The 24,363-nt window shown below is 43.1% G+C and overlaps 1 long non-coding RNA gene across 1 annotated transcript in view; it reads left to right on the forward strand.

Moving 5' to 3' along the window:
• The window catches only part of LOC140467949 (uncharacterized), a 106,993-nt gene that overhangs the window by 73,018 nt on the left and 9,612 nt on the right, over window positions 1–24,363 (forward strand). The window lies entirely within an intron of this gene.

Raw genomic sequence — 24,363 nt, forward strand, 5'->3', positions numbered from 1 at the left:
GTGCTGAGGGAGGATATTCCTGGAAATACATCCAGGGAAGTTATTTGGGTGGAGCTGAGAAATAAGAGAGGGATGATCACTTTATTGGGATTGTATTATAGATCCCCTAATAGTCAGAGGGAAATTGAGAAACAAACTTGTAAGCAGATCTCAGCTATCTGAAAGAATTATAGGGTGGTTATGGTAGGGGATTTTAACTTTCCAAACATAGACTGGGACTGCCATAGTGTTAAGGCTTTAGATGGAGAGGAATTTGTCAAGTAATAACAAGAAAATTTTCTGATTCAGTATGTGGATGTACCGACTAGAGAAGGTGCAAAGCTTGACCTACTCTTGGGAAATAAGGTAGGACCGAGGTGTCAGTGGGGGAGCACTTTGGGGCCAGTGACCATAATTCTATTAGATTTAAGATAGTGATTGAAAAGGATAGACCAGATGTAAAAATTGAAGTTCTAAATTGGAGAAAGGCCAATTTTGACGGTATTAGGTAAGAAATTTCAAAAGCTGATTGGGGGGCAGATGTTCGCAGGTAAAGGGACGGCTGGAAAATGGGGAGCCTTCAGAAATGAGATAACAAGAATCTAGAGAAAGTATATTCCTGTCTGGGTGAAAGGAAAGGCTGGTAGGTATAGGGAATGCTGGATGACTAAAGAAATTGAGAGTTTGGTTAAGAAAAAGAAGGAAGCATATGTCAGCTATAGACAGGATAGATCCAGTGAATCCTTAGGAGAGTATAAAAGCAATAGGAGTATACTTAAGAGCGAAATCAGGAGGGCAAAAATGGGACATGAAATAGCTTTGGCAAATACAGTTAAGGAGAATCCAAAGGGTTTATACAAACACATTAAGGACAAAAGAATAACTAGGGAGAGAATAGGGCCCCTCAAAGATCAGTAAGGCAGCCTTTGTGTGGAGCTGCAGAAAATGAGGGAGATACTAAACGAGTATTTTGCATCAGTATTTACTGTGGAAAAGGATATGGAAGATATAGATAGTAGCGAAATAGATGGTGACACCTTGCAAAATGTCCATATTATAGAGGAGGAAGTGCTGGATGTCTTGAGGTGTCATAAAGGTGGATAAATCCCCAGGACCTGATCAGGTGCACCCTAGAACGCTGTGGGAAGCTAGAGAAGTGATTGCTGGGCTTCTTACTGAGATATTTGTATCATCAATAGTCACAGGTGAGGTGCCGGAAGACTGGAGGTTGGCTAACATGGTGCCACTCTTTAAGAAGGGTAGTAAGGACAAGTCAGGGAACTATAGACCAGTGAACCTGATGTCGGTGGTGGGAAATTTGTTGGAGGGAGTCCTGAGGGACAGGACGTACATGTATTTGGAAAGGCAAGGGCTGATTATGGATAGTCAACATGGCTTTGTGCATGGGAAATCATGTCTCACAAACTTGATTGAGTTTTTTGAAGAAGTAACAAAGAGGATTGATGAGGGCAGAATGGTAGATGTGATCTATATGGGCTTCTGTAAGGCGTTCATCAAGGTTCCCCATGGGAGACTGATTAGCAAGGTTAGATCTCATGGAATACTAGCCATTTGGATACAGAACTACTGGTGGAGGGTTGTTTTTCAGACTGGAGGCCTGTGACCAGTAGAATACCACAAGAATCAGTGCTGGGTCCACCACTTCTTGTCATTTACATAAATGATTTGGATGCAAGCACAAGAGGTATAGTTAGTAACTTTGCAGATGACACTAAAATTGGAGGTGTAGTGGACAGCGAAGAGGGTTACCTCAGATTACAACAGGATCTTGACCAGATGGGCCAATGGGCTGAGAAGTCGCAGATGGAGACTAATTCAAATAAATGTGAGATGCTGCATTTTGGGAAAGCAAATCTTAGCAGGACTTATACACTTAATGGGAAGGTCCTAGGGAGTGTTGCTGAACAAAGTGACCTTGGAGTGCAGGTTCATAGCTCCTTGAAAGTGGAGTAGCAGGTGGATAGGATCATGAAGAAGGCATTTGGTATGCTTTCCTTTATTGGTCAGAGTACTGAGTACAGGAGTTGGGAGGTCGTGTTGCATCTGTACAGGACATTGGTTAGGTCACTGTTGGAATATTGCGTGCAATTCTGGTTTCCTTCCTATCGGAAGGATGATGTAAAACTTGAAAGAGTTCAGAAAAGATTTGCAAGCATGTTGCCAGGGTTGGAGGATTTGAGCTATAGGGAGAGGCTGAACAGACTGGGGCTGATTTCCCTGGAGCGACGGAGGCTGAGGGGTGACCTTTTAGAGGTTTACAAAATTATGATGGGCATGGATAGGATAAATAGGCAAAGTCTTTTCCCTGGGGTGGGGAAGTCCAGAATTAGAGGGCAAAGGTTTAGGGTGAGAGGGAAAGATATAAAAGGGACCTGAGGGGCAACCTTTTCACGCAGAGGGTGATACGTGTGTGGAATGAGCTGCCAGAGGAAGTGGTGGAGGCTGGTACAATTGCAACATTTAAAAGGCATTTGGATGGGTATATGAATAGGAAGGGTTTGGAGGGATATGGGCCGGGTGCTGGCAGGTGGGACTAGATTGGGTCGGGATATCTGGTTGGCATGGATGGGTTGGACCAAAGGGTCTGTTTCCATGCTGTACAGCTCTATGACTCTATGACTGCACCTTCAAGGAACTATGACTGCTGGGTCCTGGCCCATTGACCGCAGGTGTTCTGGTTTGGCACGGAGATAATATCACCTGAAGGGTAAGTGCATGACTAGCTCATGAGCATACATAATCTGTGATGACAGGCAGACCTGAGTGAAGGACTGGGTTTGAAGCTTGTTAAGTTATTGATTTTTAATCAATTCTCATATTTCCCTGCAAGCTCTACACCCGTCAAGGGACCTTCATAAACTAAAATTGCCTTTCAAAGTTGCTGAAAGCCAACAAACGTTGCCAGAATTATGTTGTGCTTAGCAAAGTTCTTAGTTGTGGACATCTGACATAATTTCTGAACTTTATTCTGTTGTTTTTGAGATGTGAGCAAGGCCAGAATTTATTGCCCTGGAGAAGGTGGTACTGAGCTGCCTTCTTGACCTGCTGAAATCCATGTGGTGCAGGGACATCTACAATGCTGTTGAAGAGGGATTTTAACCCAGTGATAATGAAGGAACGGCAATATATTGCCAAGTCAGGGTAATGTGTGCGAATGCACTGATGAGTAGTCAAGTCAGAAAGGAAAGACTTGCATTCCTCAAGCACCTTGCCCAACCTTAGGATGTTCTAAAGTATGTTTCCAGCCAATCTAGCACCTCATACTTAGGGGTGTGGGAAACGCTGATCTTTGGTTGTCAAGGTTAAAATAAAGCAGCATCTGAATCCAGATGACTTGTTTTTCACCTTATTATGGTTCCTGAGATTTTGCTGTGTGAAAACCCACTACTGCATTTTTCTATGTAGAACGGTTGACAAATTTCAATTTTGTATCTATGAAGAACTTTGAGATTGATCTGACAAACATTAAGAGAATATATAAACACAAGTCTTCCTCTCTTAGTACACCCACTCCTTGCATCTCCACCATATCCACCAACCCCAATTACAAATCGACTCCTTTTACTTTTATCCACTTTACAATATCTCTCAAGCCCAACTTCTCAACCTGAGCTTTCCCTCCATATCTGTCAACACTATTTCCCCAACGTATTACCTTCCTTTATACCACCTTCTTCCCCCAATTCCCCAACTCCACTTCTCACCCTTAACTAAATTTCTCCCCATTTTACCAATTGCAGCTTCACCCCATATTCCTTATTTCCACTTTCTCTTCAAAGTCTCCAATCCAATTTCTTGTCCTCAACTCAACTTTCTCATGTAGTCATAGTGTCACATAATCATAGTTTCATACAGCACAGAAACAGGCTCTTCAGTCTAACAGGTCTGCGCTGACCAGACATCCCAATCTGAACTAGTCCCATTTGGCCATATATAGGCATGTGGCCTATATATCGGTAAACCCTTCCTATTCATGTGCCCAGATGCATTTTAAATATTGTAATTGTACTTAGCTCCACCACGTCATCTAACAGCTCACTCTATACATACACCACCCTCTGCATGAAAAAGTTATCCCTCAGGTCCTTTTTAAATTTTCCTCTCTCACATTAAATCTATCCCCTCTAGTTTTGGACTCCATTATCCTGGGAAAAAGACCTTGGCTCTTAACTTCTCCATACCCTTCATGATTTTATAAATCTTCATTAGGTCACCCTGTTTGTCCAAGTCAGAGAAGCATGTGACTTAGAGTGGAGCACAGAAGTGATAGGATGCTCCTGCAATATAAGGGCCCCATGTCATTTTACTGATAAAGGGAGTGGTATTGAAGACACCATGGAATTATTCTGCAAAGTGTCCTGACAATTGTACACACTGTTGTATCTTGTGATTCCCAGAAGTTTGAAATAATCCCACTTTTAAACTCAGACACTTTATCCAATTTATTTCCCAGGTCACATCATGTGCTGTGCATTGATACAATGCCACTCAGTAGTGGGTGATGTGGGACCCTCTATCCTGACACATTCCTGTGAAAATATAGTTCCCAGATCATATTGGAATAATATAACAACATGATTAGTAAAACTAGTGACTGGGACAAACTGGTCTGATTTGACTTGAAGTCTTCAAAATGGAGGGCCAATAACAGTCCGTATGTTCTTTCAAGTTTACTGTTTTTTAAAAAATTATTTGTTTTCTGTGGGACAATGAATCTAATGACAGAATTCAGATTTGAGTTTCTTGACTCGCCAACACAATGCGACATTCAGCCACACATTCAGAAAGGACAAATCCTCTTTTCTTTCTGAGAACTAGCAGCACGATTCTGACCCTGCAGATCAAAGGTCAGAAGCATCATCAGCAGATGTCAATGAGTTGTGAGCGAGTATTTTCCTTTAATTATTATTTCTAGAAATGTTGTAACCTGATTTAGAATCTTACTCCCCTGTGATTAATTATCTGTCGTCCATTTGGAGCCCTCTGTCTGTCACCTTGAGGCCAGAGCGGAGAGTCAGCCTTGCTCTGTAGCTGCCTCTCTGTAGGCTGTTCAGAGGCACTGAGCTTGTTTGTGTATCCACAGGCCTGGAATAATGTTCATTCAGCGAGTGAGCAATTACCTTTCATGGCCTTGGCCCAGGTTGGTGCACAGGTTGGTGGAATATCAGCCTTGATGGAGAAGGGCTGTCTGAACGGACGTCATGGTCAAGCAGCTCAGAAACAGTCTGCCACAGTTAATGTCGCGTAAACTGAGGTCAGGGTCAGTATGAACATCGCTGCACATTCCTTGCTCCATTCTTGAAAGGGAAGAGATATTTGCATTTATATAGCACCTTTCACAGCCACAGGATGTCACAAAATGTTTTACAGCTAAGGAGGAGTAGCCACTGTTGCAATGCACAGCCAATTTTTGCGCAGCAAGATCCCACAAATGTCTCAATGACACATTAATCTCCCTCCTCAATAGCATTGTGGGTGTACCTACAGTGATTGGTTCAACAAGGTAGCTCCCTTGGAAAATATGTGCTGGCCCAGCCAGTGATACCCTGAATACCCTGTGTCATTGATCAGAATGCACGTACTTTCCCAGGTGGATGGAGTTAACTCATCTTGCTCACCTGAAAAACAGCACCTGCGACAGTGCAGCATTCCCTCAGGGCTGTACCAGGAGTATCCATCTAGATCGGTCAGTTGATTCACTTTAAGTGGGGCTTGACCCCCATGAGGGCCCAGCCTTAAGCTTTTCAGGGAGATGGTAACCAGGAAGCTTTCTTAAAAGATATACCGAAGCACACGTGCCCAGGCTGGATGGAGGGCTTGCCTGTTTAATGGGGAATATAAATCTAAACACTCTCCTCGCATCAAGAACTCTACACAATAGAATATGCTCTGCTGCCTGTGAATTCCAGCCTTGGACTAACCAAAATATAGCCAACCACTAGTCACTGATTACCCCTGTAACCTTCCGCAGAAATTAAAAATTAACCTCTAGCATACAGCCCTGAGCAAATGAGCCTGAAGGCCTTTTTTTAAAAAGTGCTATTTTAAAAATTTTCCTTAAAGACTTTACTTCATTTTCTACATTGGCTACACCTCAAAAGGCCACTTCATCAGCTGTCAGCACTTTGAGACGTCTCATGGTTATAAAAAGCACTATGTGAATGCAATTCTTTCTTTGCACTTTTTATTAAAAATTGTTGGTGCTGCATAGATGAGGTCAATGGACATGGAAAGGGCATATGATCAAATCTTGGGAATTTTACCCAGCTGGAGTTGGGAAGCCTTGTGGCTAGGATTACATGATATTGGGACATTCCCTCTAACTAGTTTCATCTCATGTTGTTTCACATAAGGAGTGAAGATGATAGCACGGCAGGGTGGGGTGTTGGGAGGCCTTGGGAAATCTCTGAGACCTGCTCCAGAAAAACATTCCGATCGATAAATTATTGCCCTGGCAGAGAAAGACTGGCCTGCATTTTGTTTTTCCTTCTTTTTCTGAAGAATCAAGCATTGAGAATAACATTTTATGGTTTCTGAAAAGAAAGGTGGGGGAGGGGAATGGGTTACGATCCAGTGCCCTGACGTCAGTGGTGAGGAGCTTGACAGCTCTTTGAAGGGGGCCTGCTATTCTCAGGTCAGTCCAGGGCCTCCCAGACTCTAAACGCGAGGTAGAGAGGGGGAACCAGGGTGAACGTTAGCTTAAATGACAAATGGAAACTGCCTGACAGAGGAGCTAATAAATCTTACCTGAGGCCTCCTGGAAAGGGGCCACTGGTGATTAACCCTGATGGGTCTGTAGTACATTACTGAAAGGTTAGTATTTCCATCTTCACTCACAATATTAACTCCTTCGGCACCACAGAACTGTTGACTGGTTGTCCCACAACTCAAGGTGGGAAATAACAAGTCTTGTGATTGGATAATGCCTAACTTACTGCACCTCTGAAGCTTGAGGAAACACAGCAGTGTTATGCACAGCAAGATCCCCCGAATAGCAATCAGCCTTTATCCTCAGACGGTGATGGCTAGCATGAGGGGAGATAGCTCTAAATTGAGGGGTGATAGATATAGGTCAGAGGTAGTTTCTTTACTCAGAGAGTAGTAGGGGCATAGAACGGCCTGCCTGCAACAGGAGTAGACTCACCAACATTTAAATGAAAATTGAATAGCGTAGGTTAGATGGGCTTCAGATTGGTTTCACAGGTCGGTGCAACATTGAGGGCCAAAGGGCCTGTACTACGCTGTAATGTTCTATATTCATGTCGAAAGTGTGTTGTTGGAAAAGCACAGCAGGTCAGGTCCTGCCGAAAACATCGATTCTCCTGTTCCTCAGATGCTGCCTGACCTGCTGTGCTTTTCCAGCACCATACTCTCGACTCTGATCTCCGGTGTCTACAGTCCTCACTTTCTCCCTGTTCTATGTTTTATGTTGTATAATGACTGATAGATCCATTTCTGTAGAAAACTTTGCTGGACTTCTTCAAATAGCCCCATGGACTGGGATTGTTTTTTTCTGGAACTTGAAACATGATTTGACTGAAAGTTTCAAGATATTAAAGGGAATAAATAGGATAGATAGAGACAAGCTGTATCAATTTGTTGGGAAGTCTCAGTTGCTCCTACTGGCAGAGTACACTTGTGTCTCTGCCTAAAGTTGAAACTAACTTTTGGAAATGGATAGATCGATGATTCACCGAAAATCTGAGATTGATAGAGTTTTGACTAAATCATTAAGGGAAATGGGGCAACAATGGAATCAGTTTGGCTACTGATTCATGTTGAATGATGGAATAGGTTTGAAGGGCTGAGTCGACTGCTCATGGTCCTGAAAGCACAGGACAAAACAATAAATAGAAGAACAAGCATTCTCCAACTTGTCACAGCTCCTTATGAATGAATAAAATGGTTTTCTCTTTTAGACTCATACACGTTTACAGCACAAAAGAATGTCATTCAGCCCATCATGTCCAGGTCATTCAACGAAGATCTGACTGCACTAATCCCATTTTCCTGCTCTTGGTCCATATCTCTGGAGGCTATGGCAACACAAGTAAAAAGTATAAAAACTGCTGCTTCAATGTTAAGAGAATTTCAGACTCAAACATTCTTTCAGGCAGTAAACGTCAGACACCTACTCACTTCTGGATGAAAAAATTTCTCTTCAACTTCCCTCTTCGCCTTTGATCTCTTAAATTAAACCTATGCTCCTGGTTATTGACCCCACTACTCATAAAACCATAAGAAATAGGAACAGGAGAAGGTGGTTCAGCCCCTCAAGCCTGCTCCATCTTTCAGTAGGATCATGGCTGATCTGACAATCCTCAAGTCCACTTTCCTGCCCTTTCCCATAACTCTTGATTCCCTGGCTGATCAAAAATCTATCTACCTCAGCCTTAAATATACACAAGGACTCTGCCCCCACAGCTCTCTGTGGCAAAGAGTTCCAAAGACTCTCAATTGTCTGAGAGAAGAAATTCCCCCAGGGCAGAGAAATAGCACACGGATTTCAACCAAGACAAATGTGAGGTGATGTATTTTGGAAGATCCAATTCAAGAATGAACTATATGATAAATAGAAAAGTCCTGGGGAAAATTGATGTCCAGAAAGATCTGGGTGTTCAGGCCCATTGTACCCTGAAGGTGGCAATGCAAGTCAATACAGTGGTCAAGAACGTATATTGCATGCTTTCCTTCATCAGATGGGGTATTGAGTAGAAGAGTTGGCAGGTCATGTTACAGTTATATAGGACTTTGGTTCAGCCACATTTTGAATACTGCGTACAGTTCTGGTCGCCACATTACCAAAAGGATGTGGATGCTTTGGAGACTGTGCAGAGGAGGTTCGCCAGGATGTTGCCTGGTATGGAGGGTGCTAGCTATGAAGATAGGTTGAGTAGATTAGGATTATTTTCATTAGAAAGACGGAGGTTGAGGGGGGTCATGATTAAGATCTACAAAATGATGAGAGATATAGACAGGGTGGATATCAAGAAGCTTTTTGCCAGAATGGGAGATTCAATTACTAGTGGTCACAAGTTCCAGGCGAGAGGGGAAAAGTTTATGGGAGATATGCATGGCAAGTTCTTTATGCAGAGGGTGGTGGGTCCCTGGAATGTTTTGTCAGCGGAGGTGGCATGATAACGTCATTTAAGATGTATCTAGACAGATACATGAATGGGCTTGGATCAGAGGGATACAGATCCTTAGCAAGTAGGCGACAGGTTTAAATAAAGGATCTGGATTTGGACAGGCTAGGAGGGCCAAAGGCCTGTTCCTGTGCTGTAATTTTCTTTGTTCTTTGTTCTTTGATACAAGCCATCAGGGCCAGAGGAATTGTCTGCCTTTAGACCAATTAGTTTGTCTAATGCTATTTCTTTATTAATTATTAATACCTGTCCTATCTAAGTTCATCATAATCATATCCACCCTATCAGCTTCCCTCTTGACCTTCACAGCTCTGAGGAAAACAAGCCCAGCCTATCCAATCTTTTCCCAAAGCTCAGACCCTCCAGATCACACAACATGCTGATAAACCTCCTCTGCATTGTCTGTAATGCAATCACATCCTTCCTATAATATGGTGGCCAGATCTGCAAACTGTTGTAGCCTAACCAGCGTGTTATACAGTTTCATCATCTGTCCTACCCTGCTCTGCTACTTTAGGGATCATTATTTTCTCCTTGAATGCCTCCCATTATTCTGACACAGATTTATCTGCAAGTAACTGCTCCCAGGCACCTTGGGCCAAATCATACCTTATCCTTGTAAAATTAACCATTCCCCTACTTCTTCGTCCTTACCTGAGCAGATGTGGTTGATTTCCACAGAGGAATCTTCACTTGTCACCATTTGGCAAGGCAGAGAAATTATTCACAAATGAGCTGCACTCAGGGGAATTCCCTGTTGGGACAGTCCCCACTTGGACCCTGATTTTCAGGAACATATGGTCGTTTGAGAAGAGTACCCCAAAAATCCCAAAAAAGAGATTCCACTTTCCTGGATTTTTGAATGTTGTTGTTCTACCCCTCGAGCCTTCGTCATTTGTGCCCCCTTTGAATATGTGATCTTCAGAGGTGAAGTTCTGCAGCATATTCAACCATGGAGTCATCATAACTCATCCTAACCTATTTTATCGTCCTTATATCCACAGAAGTATGTTATTTTGCAAAACTTCAAAGGGTAGTGATTGGCACCAGTGAGATCATATCCCTCTCCAGCCCAATTGCTAGCACTTGAATCAGGACTGTGTCTGCAGTACAGATGTCACAAAGTGGATCAAACATCATGTTATTCTGGTGGAAATTGTCTCTGTGATGTTACAGAACAGAACGTAACTTTGCAGGATAACAGTTCAGATTAAACATTGTGTCAGAGTACAATGTCTCAGTAAATCGTGTTGGATAACAGCACAGAGTGGCTTTACAGGATAGCACATAGTGTAACAATTCAATATAACAGTATAGAGTAGAAGAACACAATACAGGTTTACAGCAAATTGTAACAATTAATTTACAGCACAGCTTTATTGTAAAGAGTAAAATCCTATCACACCATAGAATTGGTCTCTCATTGGACATTTAAAAATCACACAAAACCAGGTTATAGTCCAACAGGTTTATTTGAAAGTACAACCTTTGGAGCGCTGCTCCTTCATCAGGTCGCTAACAAAGGAACCTGCTCTGAAAGCTTGTATTGGACTATACTCTGGTATTAATGTGATTTTTAACTTTGTCCACCCCAGTCCGACACTGCCACATTAGACAGAAGACTGTCTAACCTGAGAGTCACCACACCTCAGGCAAGGGGAGAGGTTGAGAAGGAGAGCCCTTCATGCTAACCACTGCTGCTGGAACAATTGAACCCAGGCTATTGGGGTCACTCTATATTAGATTAGATTACTTACAGTGTGGAAACAGGCCCTTAGACCCAACAAGTCCACACCGACCCGCTGAAGTGCAACCCACCAAGACCCATTCCCCTACATTTATTCCTTCACCTAACACTACAGGCAATTTAGCATAGCCTGTTTGCCTAACCTGCACATTTTTGGACTGTGGGAGGAAACCAGAGCACCCAGAGGAAACCCATGCAGACACTGGGAGAATGCGCAAACTCCACACAATCAGTCGCCTGAGGCGGGATTTGAACCCGGGTCTCTGGCGCTGTGAGGCAGCAGTGCTAACCACTGTGCCACCGTGCTGCCCACATTACAAAACAGCTGTCCAGCCAACTGAGCTAACCAACCCAGCTGTAACAATTTTGGTCCCCTTATTTGAGGAAGGATGTAGTTGCATTGGAGGCAATTCAGAGAAGCTTCAGAATTGAAAGGTTTGTGTAATAAATACTCTTTGGAGTTTAGAGAGGAGATCGAATTGAGGTGTATAAGTTGCCAAAGAGCATGTCTCTTCTTGTGGGACAGCTCAGAATGTGAGATCATACTTTTCAGCTACAGGGGAGCTGAAAACTACCCTTTGATTTAAAACAGGGAAATTACTTCTCAAAAGGTTGTGCATCTGTGCAATTCATGACTCCAGAGTATGGTACATGCTGTGACTTGGAGTAAATTTATTGAGGAGACAGACAGATTGTTAATTAATAACAATTTGAGTGGGCAGGAAAGTGGAGTTGAGTCCGAGTGAGATCAGCCATGATTGTATTGAATGGTGGAGCATGTTTAAGGAGTAAATAGCACAGTCTGGCTCCTAGGTCTTGTGTTCTTGTGTTACAGCACAGTGCAAAAACCAGTGCTATTTAACTGCAGCAGTTCTAACAGTTCAAGCAAAAAAATTCAACAGGTAGAACATAGAGCATTAAGTGCAGTACAGGCCCTTTGGCCCCTGATGTTGCATCGCCCTGCGAAACCACTCTGAAGCCCATCTAACCTACACTATTCCATTCTAGTCCATATGCCTATCCAATGACCATTTAAATGCCTGTAAATTTAGCGAGTCTACAACTATTACATGCAGTGTGTTTCACATCCCTACTACTCTCTGAGTAAAGAAAATACTTCTGACATCTGTCCTATATGTCTCCTCTCAGTTTGAAGCTATGCCCTCTCATGCTTGCTGTCACCATCCAAAGAAAAAGGCTCTCACTGTCTACCCGATCTAACCCTCTGATTATCTTACATGTCTGAATTAAATTACCTTTCAACCTTCTTCTCTCTGACAAAAACAGCCTCAAGTCCCTCAACCTTTATTCATAAGAACTTCCCTCTATATCAGGCAACATCCTAGTAAATCTCCTCTGCACCCTTTCCAAAGCTTCCACATCCTTCCTATAATGCAGTGACCAGAACTGCATGCAATACTCCAAGTGCGGCCGCACCAGAGTTTTGTACAGCTGCAGTATGACCTCATGGTTCTGAAACTCAATCCCTCTATCAATAAAAGCTAACACACTGTATGCCTTCTTAACAGCCGTATCAATCTGGGTGGCAACTTTCAGGGATCTACGTATATGGTCACCAAGGTCTCTCTGCTCATCTAAACTACCAAGAATCTTACCATTCGCCCAGTACTCTGCATTCCTCCTACTCCTTCCAAAGTGAATCACCTCACAGTTTTCTGCATTAAACTCTATTTGCCATCTCTCCACCCAGCTCTACAGCTTGTCTATGTCCCTCTATAACCTATAACATCCTTCTGCACTATCCACAACTGTACCCACCTTATCGTTATCTGCAAATTTACTAACCCATCCTTCATTGCCCTCATCCAGGTCATTTATAAAAATGGCAAACAGTACTGGACCCAAAACAGATCCTTGCAGTACACCACTAATAACTGAACTCCAGGATGAACACTTCCCATCAACCACCATCTTTTTTCAGCGAGCCAATTTCTGATCCAAACCGCTAAATCACCCTCAATCCCATGCCTCTGTATTTTGTGCAGTAGCCTATCATGGGGAACCTTATCAAATTCCTTACTGAAATCCATATACACCACATCAATCACTTTACCCTCATCCACCTGTTTGGTTACCTTCTCAAAGCACTCAGTAAGGTTTGTGAGGCTCAACCTGCCCTTCACAAAACCGTATTGACTATCCCTAATAAACTTATTCCTTTCAGGATGATTATAAATCCTATCTCTGATAACCTTTTCCAACACTTGACCCACAACCGAAGGAAGGCTCACGGGTCTATAATTTCCAGGGTTGTCTCTACTCCCCTTCTTGAACAAGGGAACAACATTTGCTATCCTCCAGTCTTCTGGTACTATTCCTATAGATAATGACAACATAAAGATCAAAGCCAAAGGCTCAGCAATCTCCTCCCTGGCTTCCCAGAGAATCCTAGGGTAAATCCCATCTGGCCCAGGGGATTTATCTATTTTCACACTTTCCAGAATTTCTAACATTTCCTCCTTGTGAACCTTAATCCCATCTAGTCTAGTAGCCTGTTTCACAGTATTCTCCTCAACAACATTATCTTTTTCCAGCGTGAATACTGACAAAAAATATTCATTTGACACTTCCTCATCTCCTCTGACTTCACACATAACATTCCACTACTGTCCTTGACTGGCCCTAATCTTACTCTAGTCATTCTTTTACCCCTAATATACACCTATAGAAAACTTTAGGGTTTTCCCTGATCCTATCCGCCAGCAATTTTTCATGTCCCCTCCTTGCTCGTCTTAGCTCTCTCTTTAGGTCTTTCTTGGCTATCATGTAACTCTCAATTGCCCTAACTGAGCCTTCATATCTCATCCTAACATAAGCCTTCTTCTTCCTCTTGACAAGAGATTCAACTACCTTAGTCAACCACGGCTCCCGCGCTTGACAATTTCCTCCCTGCCTGCCAGATACATACTTATCAAGGATGCACAGTAGCTGTTCCATGAATAAGTTCCACATTTCTATGGTGCCATCCCCTGTAGTTTCCATCCCCATCCTACGCAGCCTAAATCTTGTCTAATCACATTGTAATTGCCTTTCCCCCAGCTGCAGTTCTTGCCATTCGATGTATACCTCTCCCTTTCCATCGCTAAAGTAAACATACTAAATTGTGGTCACTATCACAAAAGTGCTCACCTACCTCCAAATCTAACACCTGGCTGGGTTTATTATCCAGAACCAAATCCTCACCCCTTGTTCGCCTGTCCACATACTATATCAGAAAACCATAGACAAACCACACAATGGACAAAAACTGACCTATCTATAGTATTCCCAGTCAATATTTGGAAAGTTGAAAAATGTTTATTACAGCTCCTAATCTCCACATATATTACAATTACAGCCTGAAGTCAGGCTGAAACTAAGCTATTTGTTTACAGATAATAGAACAATCCCATCAGCATGTCATGCTTCAGATGGTCCCCAGTTATGATGAAATTGAAATCTTTATACCTTCAGTCATATTTTATGATTATAGTGAGGATACCATGAGTCTCTATCTTAAAGGTGTACTGCGCACAAACTGTGAAACATAACATAAGATATGCTGGCTCCTGGCCCTCAGCAGAGTACTAGGTTCAAGCAACAGGAACCACTGGTTTTCACTGTTCTAAGGATTGGAAGTTATCAGCTTAGTAAAGTGACTGAAAGATTCAGAGAGCCTTAGGGGCCACAGCCTTACAAATCAATACCAGAATCAGGCTGTCAATGTGTAATATATTTACCATACCAGCTGTTTGCAAAGAAGACCAGTGAGGAGATCTCCAATGGCCTGACCAATATTTAACCCACAGCCTGCAACACTCAAAACGGTTTATGTGAAGATTTATCTCATTGCTGCTTGTGCATCATTTGGTGTTTGCCTATGGTTTAGCAGCCACAACACACCTACAAATATGCATCATTGGACCTGAAGCATACTGGGGCATCCTCAGAATGCGCGAAGCATCAATTTGGGCTTGCCTGTTCCTTGTTTCCTTGTGAAACTTTTGCAACCCAGGTATCTAGTTTGGTCACTTAACTCATCACATACTAATTGAGTGATAATTCCCCTCTGTCAGAATTATAACAGGCACTAAAACAAGCTGAATGACTGAGCGAGTTGGAAATGAAATTCTGTCAGTGCTATTTATTGCGCTATTGGGTCCTAATGTCATGTGACATAAGGCCAAGGCTGTAATTGGGTCATGATGCTGGTGTTGTCAAATTGTAGCTGTGTGTCAACAATTTTTCACTGGTCACATGATCCTGCAGCCATCTCTTGATTGGATGTTGATTGCATCAGGTGGTACAATTAAGCAATAATTTCTGCTTAGCAATTGAGCAAGAAGGAAATAATTATCTTGTGCACTTATTAAATGTCAACGTGGTTTATTTTTCCATAAATCACTACTCTGAGGAAGCTAACCTTGCTGTACTTCGATGTGATTGAATTTGTATTGATTGTATTGTGCTGGAGAGATTATTCCACCCATTATTGTCACTGGGTGACGGATGTCCATACCACAAAAATGTTACGATGTTGATTTCTACCAGTCCACTTAGTAAGAGGGGAAGGGGTGACTTGCATTTATATAGCACCTTTCAACAATTTTACATTGGCTGTGAAGTGTTTTGGGACAATGAACTACTCTTGCCAAGTCAACACTGGGATTGTGGAGGTAACACAGTTGTCAATGTGTGCAGAGCAAGCACCAACATATGGCAATATGATCTGTTTCCATGGTGATTGTTGGGCAATCAATTTGGACAAAGAGACTGCAGAGAACTCTCCTTTTCTTCTGAGAATAGTTACCAAAGAATCTTTGACCTTGACCTGTAAAGGTTTACTATTTTGTCTAAAGGGCTGGAGAGGGTTCAGAAGAGACTTATCAGGATGTTGCCAGGAATGGAGGTTTTAGTAGATAGGCTGGGCTATTTTCCCTGGAGCATAGGAGTTGAGAGGTGACCTTATAGAAGTTTATAAAGTCATGAGGGGTTAATTGTTTTTTTTCCCCTAGCATGGGTGATTTCAAGACTAGGGGGCACATTTTCAAGGTGAAAGGGAAGAAGTATAAAAAAGACAGATGGGCATTTTTTTTACACAGAGGGTAGTTTGTGTGTGGAATGAATTTCCTGCGAAAGTGGTGGAGGTGGGCTCAATTCCAATATTTAAAAGTTGTTTGGATAAGCACTCAAATGGGCAAGGTTTGGAAGGACAAGGAGCAGGCTGGTGAGACTAGTTTAGCTTAGGATGATGTTCAGCATGGACTAGTTGGAACAAAGGGTCTGTTTCTGTGCTGTATGACTCTATGATTCTATAACTAACTGCTGTGTTTTCTGTTATGTAAGGTATTTGTTCTGAAAGAGTTAATATTGAAGTTTAATTAAGCTCCACCCTTTCTGATGACATCACACCATCTTTGTGTGGCAATGTAAGCAGGCTTGCAAGAGATCCTGGTGGGGGCAGAAATGAGTACCTGGAGGCTGATAGTCTCAAGCAATTATGACTATCTAGTCAATGTCACTTGGGACTATCAGTACAACTAGTTATGTGAGACAAGTGTTTCGTCTTGTTAAGATTCATCGGTATTCTCTCCTGTCTCACTGATAATTGAACAGCCCTCTGGCTCAGCACAGGAATAAGGATTTATGAACAGGCCAGCGTGTCCTTGCAGAGGGGCCTCCTTGTATCCACCGGCACACACCATGCCTTCAGTGTCTAGTGGGGCCCATGAGAGCTGAGCTGCATCACCACCCATTCCACCCACCACAACAACCCCCCCCCCCCCCATGCAAAATGATATCAGATACTTCCCTTTGAAATCCAAACTTTTGTTACAATGGTCCTTAAGAGCTGTCAACACCAGTTGTTGGTTTAATGCTTGTTTGATTAATTTAAAGGAGTGGAGGTCTCTTAACAGCAGACGAACTCAACCACAGCCCCTATAGCCCATTCCAACATGACTATGCATTAAGCATGCTGTAAAGATCTTTGGGTTATCCTGGAGATGTGAAAGGTGCATGATGCATCTTACTTCTCTTCTTCCTTTCCTTCTTTCCATTTTTCTTTCATTGTACCAATTTTCACAGTCCGTGTTAATTGCGCATGGGCATTTGTTATCACTTCTTTGGAATCAATCTAACTGGAAGGAGTCTCCTGTGGGGGCCATTGGCACCAAGTCTGCACATTGTTGCAACTTTTATACCTGCAGCAGGAGCTGTGCAATCAGTCACTACACTGTGTGAAAAGCTATCCCTGTAATTCTGACAAAGTTAGAGTTGAAGGTAGAGAGAAACTGAGGATATTCAAAACCAATAGTATTTACCACATTATACATCAGGAGTGCTCGAGGCTTTTACGTCCCGCATTTCAGGCAGAGTGGTACACATTGCTACGACAATAATGTCAGCTCAGTATTTCCATGCAAGCCTTATGGTTATTCTATTGGGCACCACTCAAACATGAGTCAAAAGTGTCTTCAGGGTCAGTTGTTGTTCAGGTCAATGTGGGGCCAAACCCAATCTGGCCATTCACCAAAACTCAATCGGGAACTCTGCACAATGACAAACAGAGGGGTCTGATTGGCATGGTGAAAACACAACAGTCTTCAACCAGAAAGATGTGGATGCTGAAATGCAACTGAAATTTCCACGGCTGAGGTCATTAGAATATGGTCGGGCCAGTTATGAAGAGACAATAAGCACAGATGGGGTAATTGGGCAGAGGTGAAGATCATCTAATTGAATGGGCAGATTAAGCTCAAGGTGCTGAAGAGTCTTGTCCTGATGTTCCTCTAATTCCTGCCCTATATCAGAACTGAACACGAGGGCCTGGTTCTGTGCATGCTGAGGAGCAAGTCTAGTTTGTGACTCCACCATTAGCAGGATCAACTTGTCTCAAAAAACGATGTCAACCCTCTTTCTTGTGGTTTAGATTCTGTTCGGTTGAAGGTGCAGTGATTTGTAAGTGAGAGATTAGTGACCTTACCAGCTTGCATGTGCCATATGGCAACAGAAACCTGCTATAAACTGGAAAATTGTCTGTTAATTTGGGGCTGAGCATAATCATTCTTTATTAGAATTTTTAGCGAAATTTCAGTTGCTTGTTACTTGCCTTCTGTTATTGTCCTTTTCCCTGTTTTATTTATGCTTCTGCTTTTAGTGGATTGAAAGATGAGACCCCATCTGGATGTTGGTACATGTTCATTTGCTCCTATTAAATGTCTGTCTGTAGTGCTCCCGTGCAGTGAGAGCATGCTGCCCAATAAGAAACTCTCACAAATTTCAATGATTCCATTGGATAAGGGGGTTTGCAAATCCTGACCAAATCCAAGGCTGGGACCCAAATGCGGTAAACAGACAGTTGATCTTTGTGCTGCTGGAATGAAAATTGGCAGAAGTTAACCACCTAATTCTAATCTTCGTTATTAATGAGAAACTAATTGCACACATAATAGAGAAAGAGTCGAAAAGGGTGGTGCTGGAAAACCACAGCAGGTCAGGCAGCATCCGAAGAGAAGGGTGAGGTGAAGAAGAACGAGGTTCATGTGGAATATAAATGTTACTGGTCCTGTGTCTGGACTGTGTTAATATTTTATTTCTTCTCTTACGAACCTCCTCTTCAATTCTGACTTGATTCCTGGCATCAACCTGGGACTGAAACATGCAAATGCTCTTCACCACTCAACGACTGAAAACAGTGCAGGTTGGAAAAGGGGGGACTCTAATGTGGATCAACAGAAAACCTCCATCAAACAGCCATATAGCCCACTCTGTTCTAATGGAAAATGCCACAAACACTCAGTGAAACATAGCAACATGACTGTTATACTTTGCACCTTCAGTTCTGAAGGAGTCATACCTGACTCATACAGTCATGGAGTCATAGAAATTTACAGCACAGTAACAGACCTTTCAGTCCAACGCATGCATGCCGACCAGATATCCTATCCTAATCTAACCTAACCTAATCCTAACCATTTGCTCGCACTTAGCCCATATCCCTCTAAAGCCTTCCTATTCACGTACCCATCCAGATTGCCTTTTAAATGCTTTAAGTTGTACCAGCCTCCAACACTTCCTCTGGTAAGTCATTGACCAGACCATACAGACCATGCTCTGCGTGAGAAAGATGCCCTTTAGATCCCTTTTAAATCTTTTTCCTCTCACCTTAAGCCTATGCCATCTAGATTTGGACTCCCCTGCCCCATGGAAAAGAACTTGTCTATTTCCCCAATCCAAGCCCCTCATGATTTTATAAATCTCGATAAGGTCACCCCTCAGTCTTACCAGCCTCATTGTGAACTGCTTCTCCCTCTAGCTCAAACCTTCCAGTGCTGGCAACATCCTTGTAAATCTTTTTTGAATCCTTTCAAATTTCACAACGTCCTTTCTATAGCAGGGAGACTAGAACTGCATGCAGTATTCCAATAGTGGCCTAATCCAATGTCCTGGACAGCCACAACATGACATCCCAACTCTGATACTCAATGCTCTGACCAACAAGGGCAAGCATACTAAATGCCTTCACTGTCTTATCTATCTGTGACTCCACTTTTAAGGAACTATGAATTTGCACTCCAAGGTCTCTTTGTTCAGCAACACTCCCATCAAGTGTATAAGTCCTGCCCTGATTTGCCTTACCAAATGCAGCACCTCACATTTATCTAAATTAAACTCGATCTGCCACTCATTGCCCCATTAGGCCATCTGATCAAAATCCCGTTTTACTCTGAGGTAATCTTCTTCACTGTCCACTACACTTCCAATTTTAGTGTCATCTGAAAACTTAATAACCATAATTCTTATGTTCATGAAATAATTGCACAGAGGCCGGTGTCCCGAAGCCTTTATTAATTTATGCACAGTTCACTAGCTGTGGCCAGCTACCTTTGTGTCAGTCCTCAACTGAGGAATTCTAAATCTCCTGATTATATTGATCAGCCAAAACTTTCCTGATTGGCCCAGGTTAACAAACCCAATCAAGAACTTCATAGTGAATGAAGTCCACCTGGTCCAAATTACTATCCAAATCATTATTATAAATGACAAAAAGCAATGGACCCAGCACCGATCTCCGTGGGCGCTAGTCACAGGCCTCCAGTCTGAAAAGCAACCCTCCACTACTACCTTCTGCCTTCAATTTTCAAGCCAGTTCTGTATCAAAGTGGCTAATTCTCCCTGTATTCCATGTGATCTAACCTTGGTAACCAGTCTATTTTGCGGAACCTTGTCAAATGCCTTACTGAAGTCCATATAGATCATGTCTACCACTCTGCCCTCATCAATCTTCCTCATTACCTCTTGTTAACCTTGTTTTTCTCTCTCCACAGATGTTGCCAGACCTGCTGAATTTCTCCAGCTTTCTGTGTGTTTGTTTCAAATATCGAACATTAACTGTATTTTGTTTTTTACACACAGCATTTTGACTGAAAGTCTTGCAAGCCTTAGCTCTCCTTAAGTCTTGAGTACTTTCAAGCAATGTTTAATAATGACAATGCCTGTTTAAACATTCCCCATCCCCCACCTCCAGAAGAAATGGGAAATTAGATCATTACACCAGAGCAATTTTGAACTTACGCAAGGCTAATAAGTGGATTAGTTTAAACTTCATGAATTCTGATCGTTATGAGCAGGAATCTCAGTCAGATTGACTGTATCACACAAGCCTGTCAACCAGGATGGTCTGCTTTGACCTATTTTGCATTGATGTCTGTCAGGTTAATGACATCTTTTCACAGAGAGGAAAAACACCCGAAACAGCTGAACAGAGCCTGTGGCTCTTTCTGTCAGCCTATGAGTCACCGCCCAAGACATGGATATCCCAACTAATGGAGAATATCCTTGGAATCACTCAGGTCCACACCACAAGGAGGAATTGTCAGAGATTCTGGATTATAAAAGGGACATGGAAGTCAGTGGGGAAGGTGCCAAAGGAAAAGATTCTCCCAAATTGAGAGATTCTATCCTGCAACCAGGAGAATGAAGGGGTGAACTGACTTTTCTTTATCAAAGAGAAACAGAAATTGCTGGAGAAACTCAGCAGATCATTCAGCATCTGTGGAGACATAGCAGAGTTAACGTTTGGAATCCAGTGACCATTCTTCAGAACTGATAGTAGCTTGAAAAAGGTGGTATTTATTCTGTTTTCTTCAGCAATTCCGATTTCGTTTTCAGATTTCCAGCATCCATAGTTCTTTGTTTTATTTGACTGTTCTTTATATTCTCTTATGGGGTGAGGCCATCACTGGCAAGGCCGGCATTTGTTACCCATCCCTAATTGCCCCATGGACTGAATGTCTTCCTCGGTCCATTTCAAGTGAACCACATTGTAGGGGTCTGGAGTTATATGTAGGCCAGACCAGGTAAAGATGGCAGATTTTCTTCCTGAAAGAACATAGTGGTCTGTCACTAAGATGAGCTTTCAATTCTGGTGTGATTAATTGAATTAACTTTCCACCAACATGGCATTTAACTCAAGACCGTCAGAGCATTAGCCTGATGCCTATTAGGTGGCTAATCAGTAACGTCACCATTATATCCCCATTACTTTCAATGGAGGTCTGTAAGATTTATGAGAGAGTTTGAAATTCAGGCTGGTAGTAAACCCAGAGAAGATGTTTCCAATTGTTATGGGGTGTGGGACAGGGAGACCAGAATCAGATGGAGATCAGAACTGAGGGAGACCAGAACCAGGGGAGACTAGAACTAAAGATCATGGATATGGTCACATGAATGTGAAGGCAGAATGGGGTAGGGGCAACAGGAGAGGGGGAGCAGGATACAGGTGGGGCAAGAGGGGAGAGGGAAAGTAGAGGGGTGCATATATGAGGCGACTATTGAGAGGGAGGAAGTGGGTGAGCTGGAGAAAGATCCCAAAGGAGAGAATGAGGGTGCAAGTTATTGTGAGGACGAGCATGAGGAGTGAGGGAGGGAGGCAGGGGAACAAGAACCTTGTTCTGTGCTCAGCCTCCGAGTTACTGACTGGCCCTGTAGCCTGGCTCACTGAGACGCTTTGAACTGATGGCACAGGGTTCCTGCTTTATTTAATACAGCACTTGCCATTTTCGGTGAACTCTCTCCCATCTCATTGCCACAGCAAGTGATTGAAGCAGAAAGCATTTGCACCCTTAACAACAAGTACAACAGTAAACCAGCCCGGGTACTTCAAAGGACCCATACCACCTCAAGTTCAATACTGAGCCTTCAGCGCACATCTTAGGGCAGCTGAACAAAAGATTGGTAAAAGTACTTTAAGCATTGTTTCAGAGGAGGGGAAGGAATGGTGGCTTGGGGCAGGGGTGTGGGGGAGGGGGGATATGGTGGCTCAGTGGTTAGCACTGCTACCTCACAGCGCCAGGGACCCAGGTTCAATTCCAACCTTGGGCAACTACCTGTGTGGAGTTTGCACGTTCTCCCCGTGTCTGTGTGGGTTTTCTCCGAGTGCTCCTGTTTCCTTCTACAGTCCAAAGATGTGCAGGTCAGGTGAATTGGCCATGCTAAATTGGCCCATAGTGTTCAGGGATGTGTAGGTTAGGTGCATTAGTCAGGGTAAATGTAGAGTGATACGTTGGGGGAATGGGTTTGGGTGGTTACTCTTCGGAGGGTCGGTGTGGACTTGTTGGGCCGAAGGGTCTGTTTCCACACTGTAGAGATTCTAAGATTCCATGATTCTATGACACCGGGATTATAGAGCTAAAGGCACAATGACAGATATTGGGGATGTGCAACAGTCCAGAATTGGCACTGTCCCAAAAGCTTGTCAGGCCAAATGATCACAGAGGACCATGAAAACAAAGATGAGAACTTTTAAAGGACCAGGTGGGAGTAAGTGAGTTCAGCGGTGATAGGTCAATGGGATTTGGTGCAATTGTGCCTTTGTATGCCACATCTTTTGCTGCCACTCTAAGGAAGATAGACAATGCCTCAGTTTGATGTCTCCTTTGAAAAGATGACAGCCACCACCCCCCACCACAACCCTGATGAGGCAGCACTTCGACAGTATAGGGCTGTGTGTGTCACTCGACCTTTTGGAGCTTGGATCTTTTGCCAACAAGGTGAAAGAGAATCACAGTGCAATGCCCAGTCAGGCAATGCTGATATCATCTATGTGCCCTTTCTTTCATTTGCCAACAATCCCTATCCCCAATTGTCCTTGAACTGAGTGGCTTGCTAAGAGGGCCTAGCTGAGGGAAATGTTAATAATGGTGCCTAGACCCACTTTCAAGTGGGTTTAAGCTCAGGCAGCACGACGTCTCTCTGTCTTTCAATGGTATCAACCCTTACTCTCAAATAAGCACATGGCAAGACAATGCTCCAGTGCTTGAGCTGAGTTGAGTTCAGAGGAAGCTGGGTCCATGCTGGAAAGTGTTAAAGGGACATGGTTGGTTGGGGTATGGAAGGGGCAGAATAGGAAGAGTTAATGATATCAATGTAGACTAGCCAGTCCGAATGGTCTTTTCTGTGTTCTAGAGTCTTGAATATGTTTCTTTTTCCACACCTTCCTGGCATTGGTTTGAGTAGGAAGGAGGTGATTGTAACAAGCAATGTTACATGTCGTCTTACCTTCCCTTGATTCAATTTAGCAAACAGAATGAGAAAAGTTACAACCTGAGGTTTCACACTAGCCTGATTCAATACATTCACATCTAATAATCAGCAACATGATAAACATTGCCCTGCACTGCTGGGGAGAGGATTTGCTCATGAATTGTTTCATGAGCTGCTGACAGCCTCTGCCCTTTGATTTGCAAATTGATGTGGAGATGCACTCAATTTGGGGCTGAGTGATGGGACTGGAGGTGGGGAAGAATCCAGAGGAACCATCCTGCTGGCCTGGGGCTACAGTTTAATAGGGAGAGGATGAAGGCAGGGAGAACTGCTCTGATACAACACTCGACTGGTGACATGGAATGTGAAGGAGACGCCGCATCTCTCTGACAGACACAAAGGAACTGTCAATGAGAGAAGAGGGAGACAGCTCTGACAATTTCCCTCCACTGCAAACTGAACTGGGGAGGTTCTGTTCGCAGTCCCAACACTGACAGCAATGGGTATTGTTCTTCAAAACTGCCTCATGTAGGAGATGTCAGTTATTAACCCCTTGTGGGTTTGGATGCCCTGGAATTTTGCCTCAACCTGTGGTGCCCTGTTTTATTAAGGAAGACGCTCGTGCCAAACACAGTTAGTACACTCTTGGTCTTGCACATTCAACACACCCATATAGCAGAGGAGAGGCCAAGCCTTTTGTAATTTAAGTATGTCACAACTGATTAATTGCACCTCATCATGGATCAAAGGGCCTGTTTCCTCGCTGCACAGCTCTCTGATTCTATGACTCGATTTCTCAGCAGTGTTGGTTGACTGGCAATAATTGGCCAGGATTCCACAGACATCTTGCATTCCCGCCTTCATATATTGCCACATCTTTTGCTGCCATTCTAAGGAAGATAGACAAGGCCTCAGTTTGATGTC

The sequence above is a fragment of the Chiloscyllium punctatum genome, chromosome 46 (genome assembly GCF_047496795.1).
Source record: "Chiloscyllium punctatum isolate Juve2018m chromosome 46, sChiPun1.3, whole genome shotgun sequence".
Taxonomy (NCBI): domain Eukaryota; kingdom Metazoa; phylum Chordata; class Chondrichthyes; order Orectolobiformes; family Hemiscylliidae; genus Chiloscyllium; species Chiloscyllium punctatum.